We start from the raw sequence: 15,116 nt of genomic DNA on the forward strand, positions 1-15,116 counted from the left end.
CCAGTAAAGTAGATTTTAAAATGAATGACCTGAGATTGTGAAGAAGAAAAACTTTTTTCACAGAGATAGCATCTTTATTACCATTATCAATGATACCAGTAATTACAACTAGTTGTTTTAATAAATGCATATATTTCATCTTACTTGATCTCCATGGTATTATGAAATAAATATTGTTATCATCCTCATCTTTTAGAGGAGGAAACTTAAACACAGAGAAGTCAAGCAATAGGTCCAAGACCATTTGGGATATTATCAACCCAGCAACTTGTCTCCACAATCTGCAATCTTACCCACTCACTCTCTGTCCCAAAGTTCCTCTGCAGAACCCAGGCTATCAATGTGTGTCCCAGAGCACATGAAAAAAGAAAAGATCCAACCAACCATCACGGATCCTGTCCTGTGTGGCCAGAGGCAATTGATCAATAGACATCAAGCCAGGCAAGCTTTTACAAGATAAAACCCCTTTGTGGACAATAGCTATATTTGGGCTTCACAAGAAGTCGATAGTTACCAACTTATTTGCTTGCCAGACCCAGAGCAGTCTGAATTCCCTTTTTTCCTGCAGCCCAAAGGACTGCCCCTTTCCCTATCTCAAGTCTCTCTGTCTCTCTGTCTTTCCTGTCCTCTCTTCTTCATTCTTCCTGTTTACAAAGATAAAAAATACTGGTCACAAAAGGTTATGTGCGTGTGCTAAGTCGCTTCACTAGTGTCTGACTCTGGGCGGCCCCATGAACTGTAGCCCGCCAGGCTCCTCTGTCCGTGGGGTTCTTCAGGCAAGAATACTGGAGTGGGTTGCCATTTCCTGCTCAGGGAATCTTTCCGACCCAGGAATTGAACCCCTGTCTCTTATGTCTCCTGCATTGGCAGGCAGGTTCTTTACCCCCAGTGCCACTTGGGAAGCCCTACCAAATATTGTAAGATAATTTGTAGACTTAACCTTTCAAGTCAGATATACCACCTATATACTCCCTTTTGCCTTTTCTTAGAAAATGTTAATTGTCCTTCTAATTTAATTCAGCACTTCCCTAACTGTCTTTATGAAACACTGTTCCAGTAGATGTTAATAAAGATATCCTAGGGTGACACATGGTCAAATAAGTTTGGGAAATAAGGCATACCAGGACCTTCTCTTGGAGCTGTGTTATGAGAATAGTAAGACTGAGAAATCATGAAGTAAGGAAACTGTTGAATATGACTTTGAATTTAAATATTCTGGGTCCTCTTATATACTGGGCTCAGTTTTGTTTTGTTTGTATTGGAGTATGAAAAAACTTTTAAAGTGAGAGGAACAAAAGAGATTAGAGGAAAATCCATATTTCTAAAAAGTCAACTTCTATGACATAGTGCTACAATATAGACTATTCATATTGTAAGAATGTTTTATGGTAAAAATTATTGAGCCAACAAAGTTTTAATTCAAAATATTTTTCCTCTGTGCTTTCAAATGGAAATAAATTCTCCCCATGTTTATTACCTTTTAAAAATACAATTGCATTATTGTTTCTTATTATGAGTTAGCATTTATACAACCTCAGGTTTCTTATTTCCTTAGCCTTAAATATAAATGTTTGCTTTCTCTAACCCTTAACATTCCCAGTAAGATGATATGCTTTACCTGTAGTAAGAGATATTTGTTGTTGTTCAGTTGCTAAGTTGTGTCTGACTCTGCGACCCCATGAATTGCAGCATGCCAGGCTTTCTTGTCCTTCACTATCTACCTGAGTTTGCCCAAACTCATGTCCATTGAATCAGTGATGCCATCCAACCATCTTATCCTCTGTCATCCCCTTCTCCTCCTGCCCTTAATCCTTCCCAGAATCAGGGGTTTTTCCAGTGAATTGGCTCTTCGTATCAGGTGGCCAAAGTACTGGAGCTTCAGCTTTAGCATCAGTCCTTCCAATTTATATTCAGGGTTGATACCCTTTAGGATTGACTAGGTTGATCTCCTCAGGAGCCTAGTAGGCTGCAGTCCATGGGGTCGCTAAGAGTCGGACACGACTGAGCGACTTCCCTTTCACTTTTCACTTTCATGCATTGGAGAAGGAAATGGCAACCCACTCCAGTGTTCTTGCTTGGAGAATCCCAGGGACAGGGAAGCCTGGTGGGCTGCCATCTATGGGGTCGCACAGAGTCGGACACAACTGAAGTGACTTAGCAGCAGCAGCAGGTTGATCTCTTTGCAGTCCAAGGGACTCTCAAGAGTCTTCTCTAACACCACAGTTTGAAAGCATCAATTTGTTGGCACTCAGCCTTCTTTATGGTCCAACTCTCACATCCATACCTAACTATTGAAAAAACCATAGCTTTGACTACACAGATCTATGTTGGTAAAGCGATATTCCTGTGTTTTAATACACTGTCTAGGTTTGTCACAGGTTTTTAATCCAAGGAGCAAGCATCTTTTAATTTCATGGCTGCAGTCACCGTCTGGAGTGATTTTGGAGTCCAAGAAAATAAAATCTATCACTGTTTCCACTTTTTCTTCATCGATTTGATGTGATGTGACCAAATGCCACGATCTTAGTTTTTAAAAAGTTGAGTTTTAAGCCAGCTTTTTCACTCACCTTTTTCACCTTCATCAAGAGGCTCTTTAGTTCCTATTCACTTTCTGCCATTAGAGTGGTATCATCTGCATATCTGAGGTTGTTGATATTCTCCTGGCAGTCTTGATTCCAGCTTGTGATTTATCCAGCCCAGCATTTCTCATGATGTACTGTGCATATATGTTAACTAAGCAGGGTGACAATATACAGCCTTTATGTACTCCTTTCCCAATTTTGAACCAGTTCATTGTCCCATGTCCAGTACTAACTGTTGTTTCTTGTCCTGCATACAGGTTTCTCAGGAGGCAGGTAAGGTGGTCAGGTATTCCCATCCCTTTAAGAATTTTCCACACTTTGTTGTTGTCCACCCAGTCAAAGACTTTAGTCACAATGAAGCAGATTTTTTTTTTTGGAATTCCCTTTTTCTGTGATTCAGCAGATGTTGGCAATTTGATTTCTGGTTCCTCTGCCTCTTCTAAACCCAGCTTGTACATCTGGAAGTTCTTGATTGATGTACTGCTGAAGCCTAGCTTGAAGGATTTTGAGCATAATCTTGCTAGCATGTGAAATGAGTGCAATTATACGGTAATTTGAACATTCTTTGGCATTGCCTTTCTTTGGAACTGGAATAAAAACTGAACTTTTCCAGTCCTGTGGCCACTGCTGAGTTCTGCAGATTTGCTGGCATATTGAGTGCAGCACTTTAATAGCATCATCCCTTAGGATTTGAAATAGTTCAGCTGGAATGCTATCACCTTCTCTAGCTTTGTTTGTAGTGATTCTTTTTAAGGCCCACTCAACTTCACACTCTAGGATGTCTGGCTCTAGGTGAGTGACCACACCATTGTGATTATCCAGGTCATTAGAAACGTTTTTGTACAGTTCTTCTGTGTATTCTTGCCACCTCTTCTTAATCTCTTCTGCTTCTGTTAGATCCTTGCTGTTTCTATCGCTTATTGTGCCCATCTGTTCATGAAATGTTCCCTTGGATCTGGTAAGAGACACAGAAATATACCAATATATTTTTTAAAATTTATATTCCTTATGCAGCAAGAAATCTGTATCTTAAACACTTGCCCCTTGATACTTAGTCTAATATTCATTTAAAAAATCACTGAAATCCTTCCAAAGATATATATATATATATATATATATCTTACAAACTTAAATAAATTTAAATTAGCTTTCTAAAAGCTATACAGGTACCAAATAGTAACATAACAAACTACTTGTAAAAGGCATCCAGTATGGTTTTCTTTTCTCAATATTAAGTAAAAATTTTTATGTTTTGAAGCAGAATTTTTAGTTCTTGTGCAATAGAAGTTGTAACTTTTGGCAGTTTAAATAAAAATTTATTTTAAATTCTAAGGTGAACATACATATTGTTCCCTAACAGTGCCTAGAAAAAGTGGACACTCAATTAATTTGAAATTAATTTCTTTAATCTTATATGTTTGTTGCCACAGCAGCTTTTCATATTTTCTTCCTTGAAGTCACTATCTTCTGGCAGAAACTGCCATATCTTACGAAGGATGGAGAAATACTCTCTGCCTTTATGTTAGACAACGTGTTCTTTGTGTTAGTCAGTACTTGGTAACTGGTCTCTGACTCATGCTTGAGGAAGAAGCTACGATGTTAGGTTCTCTATGAAGCTTCCCCTTCTGAAAGCTACCCCCTCTGTAGGTTTCTCACAGTACCATAGACCTTCTATTAGACCATCTATTGTATGATTTCATAATAATTTTTCTATGTGTCTGCCATTCCATGAAGCTAGAGTTTTATAATTTTTGGACCCAGGAATATCTGGTGCCAAGGAGGAATAGTTTCTTAAATTAAGTAATTCTGTGAACCAATGAGTTTTTAACTATAATTTGTATATGAAAATAATAAATAATTTGGAAACATCAAAGTAGCATAGCACAATGCATCTGCTGAGAGATTTATACTGACACAAGGTAAGGATTTAGATACGGGCAAAAACTGCCTTTCATGATCATGCATCCTTATGTCTTCTGACTAATCTTTGATATTACTTGCCACCTGGATGCATAAACCTAAGGTGATGCATTTCATGAAAATGCTGGAAATCTTAGCATTTATCTAATTTTTAAAATTTTCTCTGTCAGTTGTCTCCTCTGTAGGAATGTAGGCTAACCATACCTAATTACAGAATTTTCTATAGATTTAAATAATAACATGGAAGTATTTAGCCTGACAACTGATCCATAATAATATATCAACAAATACTTGTCCTCCCCCTTATCCTTTCGTAGAATTTTTCAAGTTGTCCTTATAAGGAGGAATAAATAGTATTCTGTTTTTATATTTAATAATTTAATTTAGATAATTTAAAAAGCATATTTAAAATAAAATAAAATTTAAAAAGGCAAGAGCACTGGAACCAGAATAATTTAGAAAAAAAACTAACCTCACTCTAGTAACAGGGTACAGTATTTGGGAATCAAAGAGGTGTAAACTATTCCAATTACCCAGGAAATTAATATTAAATTGACTAGCACTTCTGAAAGTATAATGACATACAAAAAATATTAAAGTAATACACTAGCAAATATCAGGCCAGATCCTGGGAGAAGATATGTGAAAAGAGGTGAAATATACAAAATAAAAATAAACAAAAAGAAACATCAGGAGAAAAAGAGAGCAATATTTTAGCTGAGGGGCTTTGTTTTTTTAACTGCTCTTAGGGCAATGTAAGACGAGCATTTCCTCAGATCCCTGAAACTTTATCTGTTAAATGACCAAGATTAGATGACTCTTAAAATTTCTTCACATTTTGTAATAAAAAGTCACGAGCAAGAGAGAAAAAGTGTGTCATACATGGAAGTGGGTGAAAGGTCTTTGAACTAAGAGTCACAGCTATTTATAAATGAGTAAATGTGGATGTCCCGTGAGCCCAGAGCCTTGTGGTTGTCTACTCTAGAATCTTCATGTGTAACTGTCCTCTGTGTCTAAGCTACATCTCTAGAAGATGAGCTCCTTAAGGTAAGTGTTGCTAACCTATCCAAGCCAATTTGGGCACACATTGTTACTGGGTTATCTTGGTACATGTTGGTAGCTTTCAATAAATAACAGTGGGGAGAGCTACAGATCTTTCTCAAAACAGGTACAAAGAAAGCCCTCTCAGTACTGGCTTCTAACAGAAGCAGTAAAGAAGCAGTTAAATAGCAAGTTTCCCCAGCCTGCTCCATGGGATTTGTGAAGTACCCACTCTCTGTCCTTCTAAGTGTCCCAATAGTTCTTGCCTGGAAGTTTCATCGGGGGCACACACAGCATGCTAACTATAGAATTCAGCTAACTGTCCAATCCCACTCAGGCAGCCAGGAATGCCCTGAAATCAAGAGCTAGGCAATAAACTTGGTGGGTTCTTATAGCCTGTGATATAAGGATAGAGAGTTAGCCAGTAATTTTTCTGGTCAGTTCATAAATCTTTGAAACCATTAATTTCACCAGTGAAAACCTCTCTGTTATATTTATTGTGAAAATTTCCAGAGTTTAGGAGAAAAGGCAACTAAAATACATATTTTGATTACATGCTAAGTAAACAGTTCTAGAATGAATATTCTCAACTAGGTTAGCTGTCCACTTAGACTAAAAGTATTCAATACTCCATCATTGCATTTTATTTTCAAGGTTTTGAAGTACATTCCAGAAAATCTCACTGGAAGGATCAGGCTTTCTTCTTCTTGATGACAGGATTCTAAGAACACAGTGGACACATAACAGATTTTCATTAAGTATGTGTGTGGGTGTGTGTATGAGGCTACATGTCATCAACATTAATCCTTAGAGAATTAATGCCTTAAGTACTATCAGGAAAATCACATATTTTTGTCTAATTTAGCATATACTGTAATGGCTTGATTTGCTTTTAGAATATATTTATCTTAGTTTCTTCTTATGAGTTGCATATATAATAGCATAGTCAGCAAACATTGCTAATCTTACATGGCAAAAGAATGTCGTAACTAGCATAAACTTGAGCTTGTCCATTTTGCAAAACCCTGCCCAATGCTGCTATCATCTCCAGCTTTCCGCATTCACTGATGCCTTGTTTCTTATCCTGAAGGCCAGTGTGCAATGTTGTTATGTGGTTCCTAGGAAGACTATAAAGTCCTACACAAAGACAAAGGATGAAAACAGTCAAGGGAATTGCTATAAGAAAATAAGTAGGGATATCTCTGGAGAGGGAGTTGCTTCTGTGTTCCTTTAAGCATCACAGAGTAATTGTTTCTTTTTTAAGGAAAGAACCAGGAGAAGAGAAGCTCATTTTCAAGCTAGAGAGCTTGGCAAACACAAGCTGCAGGGTTTACTTTGGTTTAGGAATCCCACTGCCTCACTGGAGTGTCAATCAAAATTCCACAGCCATTCTTGGATACTTGGAGGTGGGGCTGACGGATGTACAGCGGTGATTTGACCCAGCACTTGAGGCAGACACAACAAGAGTCATCAGTGTTAATTTCGTTGTCCTCCAACCAGCATTCTGAAAGTGCGTTGACACTGGTGGCCTTGCACTTTTTCATCGGACTTCCAACTGGTAATTACACCTATATTATCACTGTGAAGTTATCTAACCTAACAAAGTAGGACTCAAAACCAGTGCCTGTAATACTAAAGTCTCTTACTTTGATCTGATTTTTGCATTGTTCTTGTCCAGTTTAAGTTGTACGTGCATTTTTTCTCTTCTCCTAATGAATAGAGTATATGAGATAGTATAGACATTAAGAAAGCCTGTCCCAAGCTTTTAGATAAGAAATTGTGTCTAAAAGGAAACAGAAGGAGTTGGTCAGGTTTTGTAATTTTGCTATGATGTTGTCAGTAATAACTAAATATTAGATGATAAGAGGACATTCAAAAATATTTGAAATTGTCTAAACCTTCCAGCACACCTGTGCTTGTATACATGCTACAATAGAGGAATATCTTAGTAGAGCAATATATTAAAAGATCAAAAACTATCTTTTATTCTAAAGAAAATACATGCCCAGGAAGACTTAAATTACAGACGGCCACTTTTACCTGAAGAGGCAATTATAATGAGTGTTATTGTATATGTTTGGGACTCTCATATTAAGATTGTAAGGCAGAGCAGTTGTTCTTTCCAGTCTTGGAGCAAGAAGAATCTATCATCGTCCATGGACAGGGAAGCCTGGTGTGCTGCAGTCCATGGGTTAGCAAAGAGAACCAGTAGAGGTCACAGGCACTTTGTACCGAGACATTCCTGGAATGGATCTAGTCCATTAGGGGTTACTGTGACTTGCTAGACAGGTGACTTTGGAATTTTATTTTATCCTCAAGGTAGGGAAACTCAGTCATCATACTGTACACCTGACTTGGGCTACTGAATCTTTAATGCAATAGCTAGCAGGATACAAGCAGTAACATTATAAAATTTGCCATTAAATTAAAGCCAATTTTCTCTTTGCAAATCATTGTCACGAGGTTTTTCATGGCAAGAACAAGCTACATAAAATGACAATGGGAGGCAGAGAAAACCAGGTATAAGAATTATGTAAAATTTTACAGATTCCACACTTAATCATTTTATTGGTCACATATAATCATTTCTATTAATGACATTTATTTCAGCCTATATTATTATACAGTGTTTTGTAAGGCTTACCTTAATTTTATTTCATTGTGATTATCTTAAAGAGCTGAAAACTGTAAATTAAAATTAGATGCAGTGGTTTGCCTCAGTGAGTACTGTGTCAAGACAGCAGAAATGTTAATAAAAGCTTATTCAAGGGCTAATTCACAACTTTGCTTGCATCTTAGACACATACAATTCTAACTGACATTTTGGTAGTTAATATTGTTACATAAGTATTCCAGACAATCCATATTTTGAATTAAACTCACAAATAATTGCAGACTTACAATTATGTGTGTTACCTAAATGTAAATGATTATAAAACAAAAAAACTGAGAGGCATGCCTTATAGTAATGCTACTAAACAGATTATATATATATATATATATATAAAGTTAAGGACTTTATGAATGCCAGCATTATGTAAATCACTTTGGAGAGTTGGATTATGTGTTGAATCTTGTTTATTCATTCAACACACATTTGTTTGCCCACAACAAACTAGGTATTGATCATTTCCCATTCCTAATTTCATCCACTTTACACTTTGGGTAATCAATTAATTCTCTAGTATGAACATCATTATTTAATAAATTAAATCTATCACTACAGGGGATGTTGTATAAGGGTCACTGCTCTACTGGATAACTGGGGAAACTTCCACTGAGATTGGTACCACAGTTTCTCAGATTTTTCCCTTAAGGATGATGAAAGATCAGTGGACTCCTAAGTATCTCAAGTCTGTGGAGTCTTAGGTTGCTTAGAAACCTGGTGACTATGGGCTTGCTATAGCAACCCAACTTATCAGTGAACGCAAAACTAACTTACCTGGCATTTTGCCAAATCTGCATATTTTTCTAGTATGAATATTCCGATCAGCCTTTCCATCACATGACTGTTTATTAGTCACACAATCAAGCTAAATAATACTACAGTTTACCAAATTTTGAAAAGAATAACTTATAATAGTTAGCAAATACAAGAAAATTAAGCTTAAGCTCACTATGTAATTTTAGTTACTTGAAATGTGTTATGTCACCTGGTTATTATCCCATTGCCTAAATTTGATTATACATACATTAAGATTTGCACTAAATTAGAAGCATGGGAAAGTTGGGCTAGTATGGTGTATCATCTATGTGATAATAAAAAGGCTCTACAAATGACTTCTATTAATATTTATAAATCCATAAATTTATCCATACATGTATATGTAGTGTATTTCAATGATATTTTACATTATAAACCCCCTTTTAACATATATTTCTTTAAAATTATTTACCACATTATTTCTCTTTAAAATCTTATATTTGTAATTTGTATACACAAATATATTAGAAAATTAATTTACTTGAAAAGCACATTTTTCCAATAACGGAAAAGACTGGGGAATGTAATCTCATCGTCAGTCTAAGTATTTGCTCTTTGTAGTATATTTTCAACTCTTTGCCTCCTTTGATTCAAGGCATGGTTTGAGATTTTAATAGTATCTTTCAGTTTATCAGTTTTTTACATTGTTGTTCAAGAACAGCAATCTCCTCGGTACCTCTTCATATGTGGGAATTGTATTTATCTTATCTCCTTACTGATTTCGACTCTCATGTTTATCACAGCCAACAGCACAGGTGGACCCAGCAGCCTTTCCTGAGCCTAGAGTCCTATAAGGTTTTAGTTACTGTCCTTTTCTCCTGGGTTTTGGCATTTATGCATTTTGTTTTGATATTTAATAAGAGTTTGTCATATTAAAAATTCTCTTGAGAATGAAAGAGTCAGTGTGACTTAGGTTTTTATGCGATAAGGATGCATTTGCTACTTTCAACTTTTCTTTACACATCATTTCTACAGAATTGTGCAACTGATAAAATTTTTGACCCCTCTAGTATGTCAGTTTACCTGGGTAGTGCCCATGGTAATGATATGATGATATATCTCATCTCACAGATGGAAACAAGTAGGAAGACAAAAAGTGGGCTATTTGCATTAAATTAACTGCCATCAGAACAGAAAAGCCAATTCTCAGGGGCCCTTGTTTAAGGGTCCAATGACTGGGCTACCATGGCACCTTCAACAGAGGTGCATTTGTGCAACTGGATAAAGGCCTATTTTTTAACAAAATAAGTGAGCAGTCCAGTACAAATGCACTAAATAACCCAAAGGGATCAAACTATTAGCAAGGGATCACACGTTAGCTTATAAAGAGATAGTAGATTGGCATGTACAATTAGATGGTAGAGTATAATATTCAGGAGACTTAGAATTTTTGATGGGCAAAAAACCCAATACAAGGAATGATCTATATTTAACCATTATTTTTGGCCTATGATTGAATTATTTTCATAAATTTTTGAAATCTTTAATCAATATGTCTATTCCTGGAAATGAAAATATAAACATAATTGGTCCACCTGACCATTTATAATATTTGAGAAAAGCTTATCGTGTAGTGGTAAGTCATTTGTCCTCGTACTGTAGCTACTCAATACATATCTGTGGAACAATAGAAGCCCTCCTTGAGAATAAATATTTTTCAGTGTGGAGGAACCAGACTGTTTAATAATTCAAATAACCAGTCCTTTTAAATTCTATGTTGGATAGCTTGGAAAAGTAAATATATTCTTCTGCCAAAGTATTTAACATACCCATGTCTCTTTAATGTATGTTGTGATACTTGTAGTATAGGTTTTTCGGCCTTTATTTGATGAATATCTGAATGCCTATTATGTGTCAGGAACTATTTTAAAATCTGGCATATGAAAGTAGATATTCCCAACACAGTTCTCAGTGAATATATTATGGAGAGTTCCACTGTGACCTTCTCCCTTGGAAGTCATAAATGAGTATATAATGAACTGAGCTTTTTTGTTATACTTTGTATGAGTACGACACTAGAGCATTCTGGAGATATAAAGATGAATAAATAGAGTCACGTGGCTTTTTGTATGTGCTTAATATTAAGACCTCTGCTTGTTGCACATGGTATACAAAACCATGTTGTAGGGACTGTTTATTTCCTTTTTTTTAAGGGACCTATTGATTAAATCACATTTCTTGATGATAGTTAACGAGCGAGAAATTTGGTTAGATGTTTAGTTATTTAAAATGTGTGTGATCTACAGTTCACATTTTACATAGAATCTCAGGATATGAGTTTGAGTGTTTTCAACTCAAACCATTGTATCAATTTAGGGATTTGGGGCCTATAATCTGGGCTTCCCTGGTGGCTCAGAGGTTAAAGTTTCTGCCTGCAGTGTGGGAGACCTGGGTTCGATCCCTTGGTTGGGAAGATCCCCTGGAGAAGGAAATGGCAACCCACTCCAGTACTGTTGCCTGGAGAATTCCATGGATGGAGGAGCCTGGTGGGCTAGAGTCCACAGGGTCGCAAAGAGTCGGACATGACTGAGCAACTTCACTCACTCACTTAACTGAAAAACTTCAGAGTTAGCACTCTGTAGGCACAGTTAGATCAAACTGTTTGTTCTTCTGAACTTATCTGCTCTTGCCTGTTATTTGGGCGTTGGCTTTCACCCTAGTTTCCTTGAAGTTCTAAGATGGTTCCTGGCAGCATTCGTACATGTTTACTTATTACAAATAAATATGAAGATGGGGAGAGATAATAGTGAAAAGATCATTCCCACCCACACTGAACAAAAGAGCAAAGCTTTTGTGAGTCCTGAGGAGATGTATGTTTTTATAACACTGAAGTTCTTATAACATTTTAACTTACAACAATTAAATAGGGATTTAATAAAAAAAATATTAAATAGAACATTGACATTTTTAGAGGCAATATCATGTTCAGTTCAGTCACTCAGTCATGTCCAACTCTTTGCGACTCCATGGAAATATCATGTTAGTACCACGGTAATAAACTTTTGAATCTTTTCTTCTGTACTCAGTGTTGTGAGTCATCTCTGAAAGCGAAGTCAGTTGCTCATGGTTTCTGCAACACAAGTTACTTCTAACTACATAGGATATACTAATGATCTGTTAGGCTAGGATAAGTTCTTGAAGAAACATTATGATCTTCCTTTCCTCTGGGAAATTCTTAAACATGTGGAAATGTCCCTTAAAGGTTATGATTTAATCAAAAAGGCTGAATTTAGTTATATTTATTCATTATGTTTCATCTTTAAAAACTGAAGCCAGTTCCCTGAAACATATCTCAACACATATGCATTGGAATTTAAAAAAACTATGTTGTCTATTTTCAATTTTAATTTTAGTCACCTAATATTGGATGAAGATTGTCTGAAAGGATGACATTTTCAATGGTGGAATAGTTTATCATAAAAAGAAAAGGTTTCCCTGTAATTAGTTTGCACCAAAAGACTTAAAAAGAAAATCACTACAGTATTTTTTTCCCCTAACCTACGTGACATGGTAAATGAGCCAGAGAAATTTCAGTAAATAGCACAAATTTAGTTCAATCTTTATTTGGTTTTAGTTTCCTAGCATAAAGAATTTAAATGTTTTCTACTATACAGGATGGTAAGGTGTGTGTGCACAATTGTGTCTTTGCAACCCCATGGACTGTAGCCCGCCAGGCTCCTCTGTCCATGGAATTTCCCAGGCAGGAAAACTGGAGTGGGTTGCCATTTCCTACTCCAACAAGATGGGAGTATGAGATTTAAAAAATAAATGGCAGAATATGGTTCAGTTATAACCAAAATGTTTTTGGTAATAGATGGAAATCTGTGATTGTGTACTGAACTACCACTGGAGGGTGGATGTTTTTCACAACAAAACTACCAGTTAAGTGGGTAACGTGAACATATCAATAAAAGGTGTGAAGGGCCAAATGAATTTATGGTTTCTGGTAATTTAGGAATAGCTGTGATTTTATAATTGCAGTAAGTTAATTTGCATGCAATTCCAAATTTATATACATAAAACCCCACTGAATTTTGCAAAACTATTAGATAAAAAATGAGATGTCAAATAAAAATCAACTAGGATAGGTAAACGCAAGGTAACCAAGGAAGAAAAAAAGGGAAACAATGAAAACTGGGAAGAGAGAAGTCTATCCTGAAACTTATAAAAATAGTATTTGGGGACAGGTTTCTTTATAACATGGGAAATATTTAGTGGTTTTTAATTTTGAGTTGCATGAAATGGTATGGTTTCCATGGGCTTATTTCACCTCCAAATATTACTTTTAATGTAGTCCTCTTTTCTACAACCTACTGTGATTATCCAGTTTTCCCTGAGGGGTTGCAGAAAATGAGAGGAAAAACAGGCCTGCAGCAGTCTTGGAACCTGTCCAGAAGGTGTTTTTAGTCCTTAGACTACTTGAAGGACGGTGCTCCAAACCTTGTAACACAGATTGGAAAACAATGATAATCCCAGTGTATTCACTCTGAACAGGAATTTTTTTGTGTGCCATTAACAAAAGGAATATTACAGAATACAATGAAACACACTGGGATAGGATCTCGATTCACATTTTTATCTTTATCCATGAACAGGAGGCATTGTGGAGTAGCAGAGTTTGCTTACTAAATACCACGACTGAATGCCCTGAAAGCCAGGAAAAGAGTTGTTAGAACAATCTCTGAGGCTACATGTACCAAGCAGTGCAGAACTAGCAGGGCCAGTAGAGTCATTTGAGGGTGACATTCCACAGCAATTCAGATTCCGTAACTTGCTGTTTACTTAAATCACAACCTCCTAACAAAGTGACGTTCGGGAATCTGTTAAGAGGATGCACGATTTGAGTCCTTGGTTGCCTTTTGGAGAACACTGAGGATGACAGACACTTTCATAAAGACAAGGCTGATGTTACCTAAACCTACTTAAGAACTGGAAGATTTGTTTCTACTTAACCTAAGGTAAATTCCTTTATCCAAGCCATCGTCAATGCCCCTTAATGTGAAGCAAACTTTAATGTGGTTACTCACACGTGAGTGCTAAAATGAAGTTTAATAGGTAAGTTGAACTTCTCTTTTACTTAAAATTTATTAAATTTTGTGCAGATACTAAGGGGAAAGTGTTACTGTATCCCTGACTAGTTGTCATTTGCTTCATTTAAGCAGCTAATCAAATGTGTCACAGAGAAACATGCAGGACAATTGCAGGGTTCTGCTAATTTAGAATTCTGGATTTTTATGAAATTTACCTTATGCATTAAACAGTACTAGTCTTCCATTTTTATTATGTTTAGGTTTTCATGTTTATAATTTACAGAATACAGTCATGAAAATAAAATATATAGAAATAATTTTAAATGATTTATAACATTTCCAGGAAAATATTTGCTTCCAGAAGTTTTATTACATATATTAGATAGATATACACTCTATATTTGGGTGTGCATGTATGTTACAGGAATTGGTTTGTTTTTACAAACTATTATACGAAGCTTTGTTCAAAATGAATAATACTATTAGAGTAAGATGTTCCAACTTTGAATACTTATGGATTCTTCAAAATCTTAATACATTTCAAGTTCTCCGAAGAAGTTTATTTGAGAAGTAGCACTCTAATCCAAACTCTTTGGTCTCTTGAAAGACAGAAAACTCAGGCTTTACCACAAGCAGATCTTCTCCTTAAGTCTCTGAGAACAAATCTGGGAAAATGATGATTTGATTTGACTGTGATGGGCTCCCCTGGTGGCTCAAATGGTAAAGAATCTGCCTGCTATTCTGGAGACCTGGGTTGGGAAAATCCCCTGGAGAAGGGAATGGCCACCCACTTCAGTATTCTTGCCTGGAGTATCCCATGGTGGAGGAGTCTGGCAGGCTACAGTCTAGGGGTCACAAAGAGTTAGACATGACTGAGTGACTAACACTTTCACTTTAGGGTTTGATAGACTGTTTAATACTGCTGTGCCACTTGAATGCAAGGTTTGTACTAAATGTTTTTTCGAAGTGTCAGGGCAGAAGGGTCAAACTTTTCCATTTCAAGCGAACAGAAAAACAAAGGCATTAGGAATGTACTATTTTCTATGTGGTGATTTCTAA

General features: G+C 36.2%; 1 protein-coding gene and 1 long non-coding RNA gene across 40 annotated transcripts in view; one reads left to right on the plus strand and one right to left on the minus strand.

Moving 5' to 3' along the window:
* The window catches only part of LOC147374431 (platelet glycoprotein 4), a 381,790-nt gene that overhangs the window by 315,784 nt on the left and 50,890 nt on the right, over window positions 1-15,116 (plus strand). For 6 of the 38 annotated variants that reach the window (XM_086398539.1, XM_086398506.1, XM_086398545.1 and 3 more), the window contains exons 1-3: window positions 5,458-5,549; window positions 6,198-6,301; window positions 6,808-7,101. The exons of 7 other annotated variants lie outside the window; for them this stretch is intronic. The gene's annotated coding sequence lies outside the window, so the exon portion shown is untranslated. Of the gene's footprint in view, window positions 1-5,457; window positions 5,550-6,197; window positions 6,302-6,807; window positions 7,102-13,878; window positions 14,083-15,116 lie in introns of those variants that run through there. 25 more of the 38 variants (XM_086398526.1, XM_086398550.1, XM_086398528.1 and 22 more) reach the window with 8 other exon arrangements.
* LOC147374434 (uncharacterized) overlaps window positions 54-15,116 on the minus strand; it is a 288,128-nt gene continuing 273,065 nt past the window's right edge. For both annotated transcript variants that reach the window (XR_015163241.1, XR_015163243.1), the window contains one exon: window positions 54-3,537. This is a non-coding gene — a long non-coding RNA (uncharacterized LOC147374434). The remainder of the gene's footprint in view (window positions 3,538-15,116) is intronic.

This window comes from Bos grunniens, chromosome 4 (genome assembly GCF_055505025.1).
Source record: "Bos grunniens cultivar Pamir isolate PY7600 chromosome 4, Bosgru_T2T1.0, whole genome shotgun sequence".
Classification (NCBI taxonomy): Eukaryota; Metazoa; Chordata; class Mammalia; order Artiodactyla; family Bovidae; genus Bos; species Bos grunniens.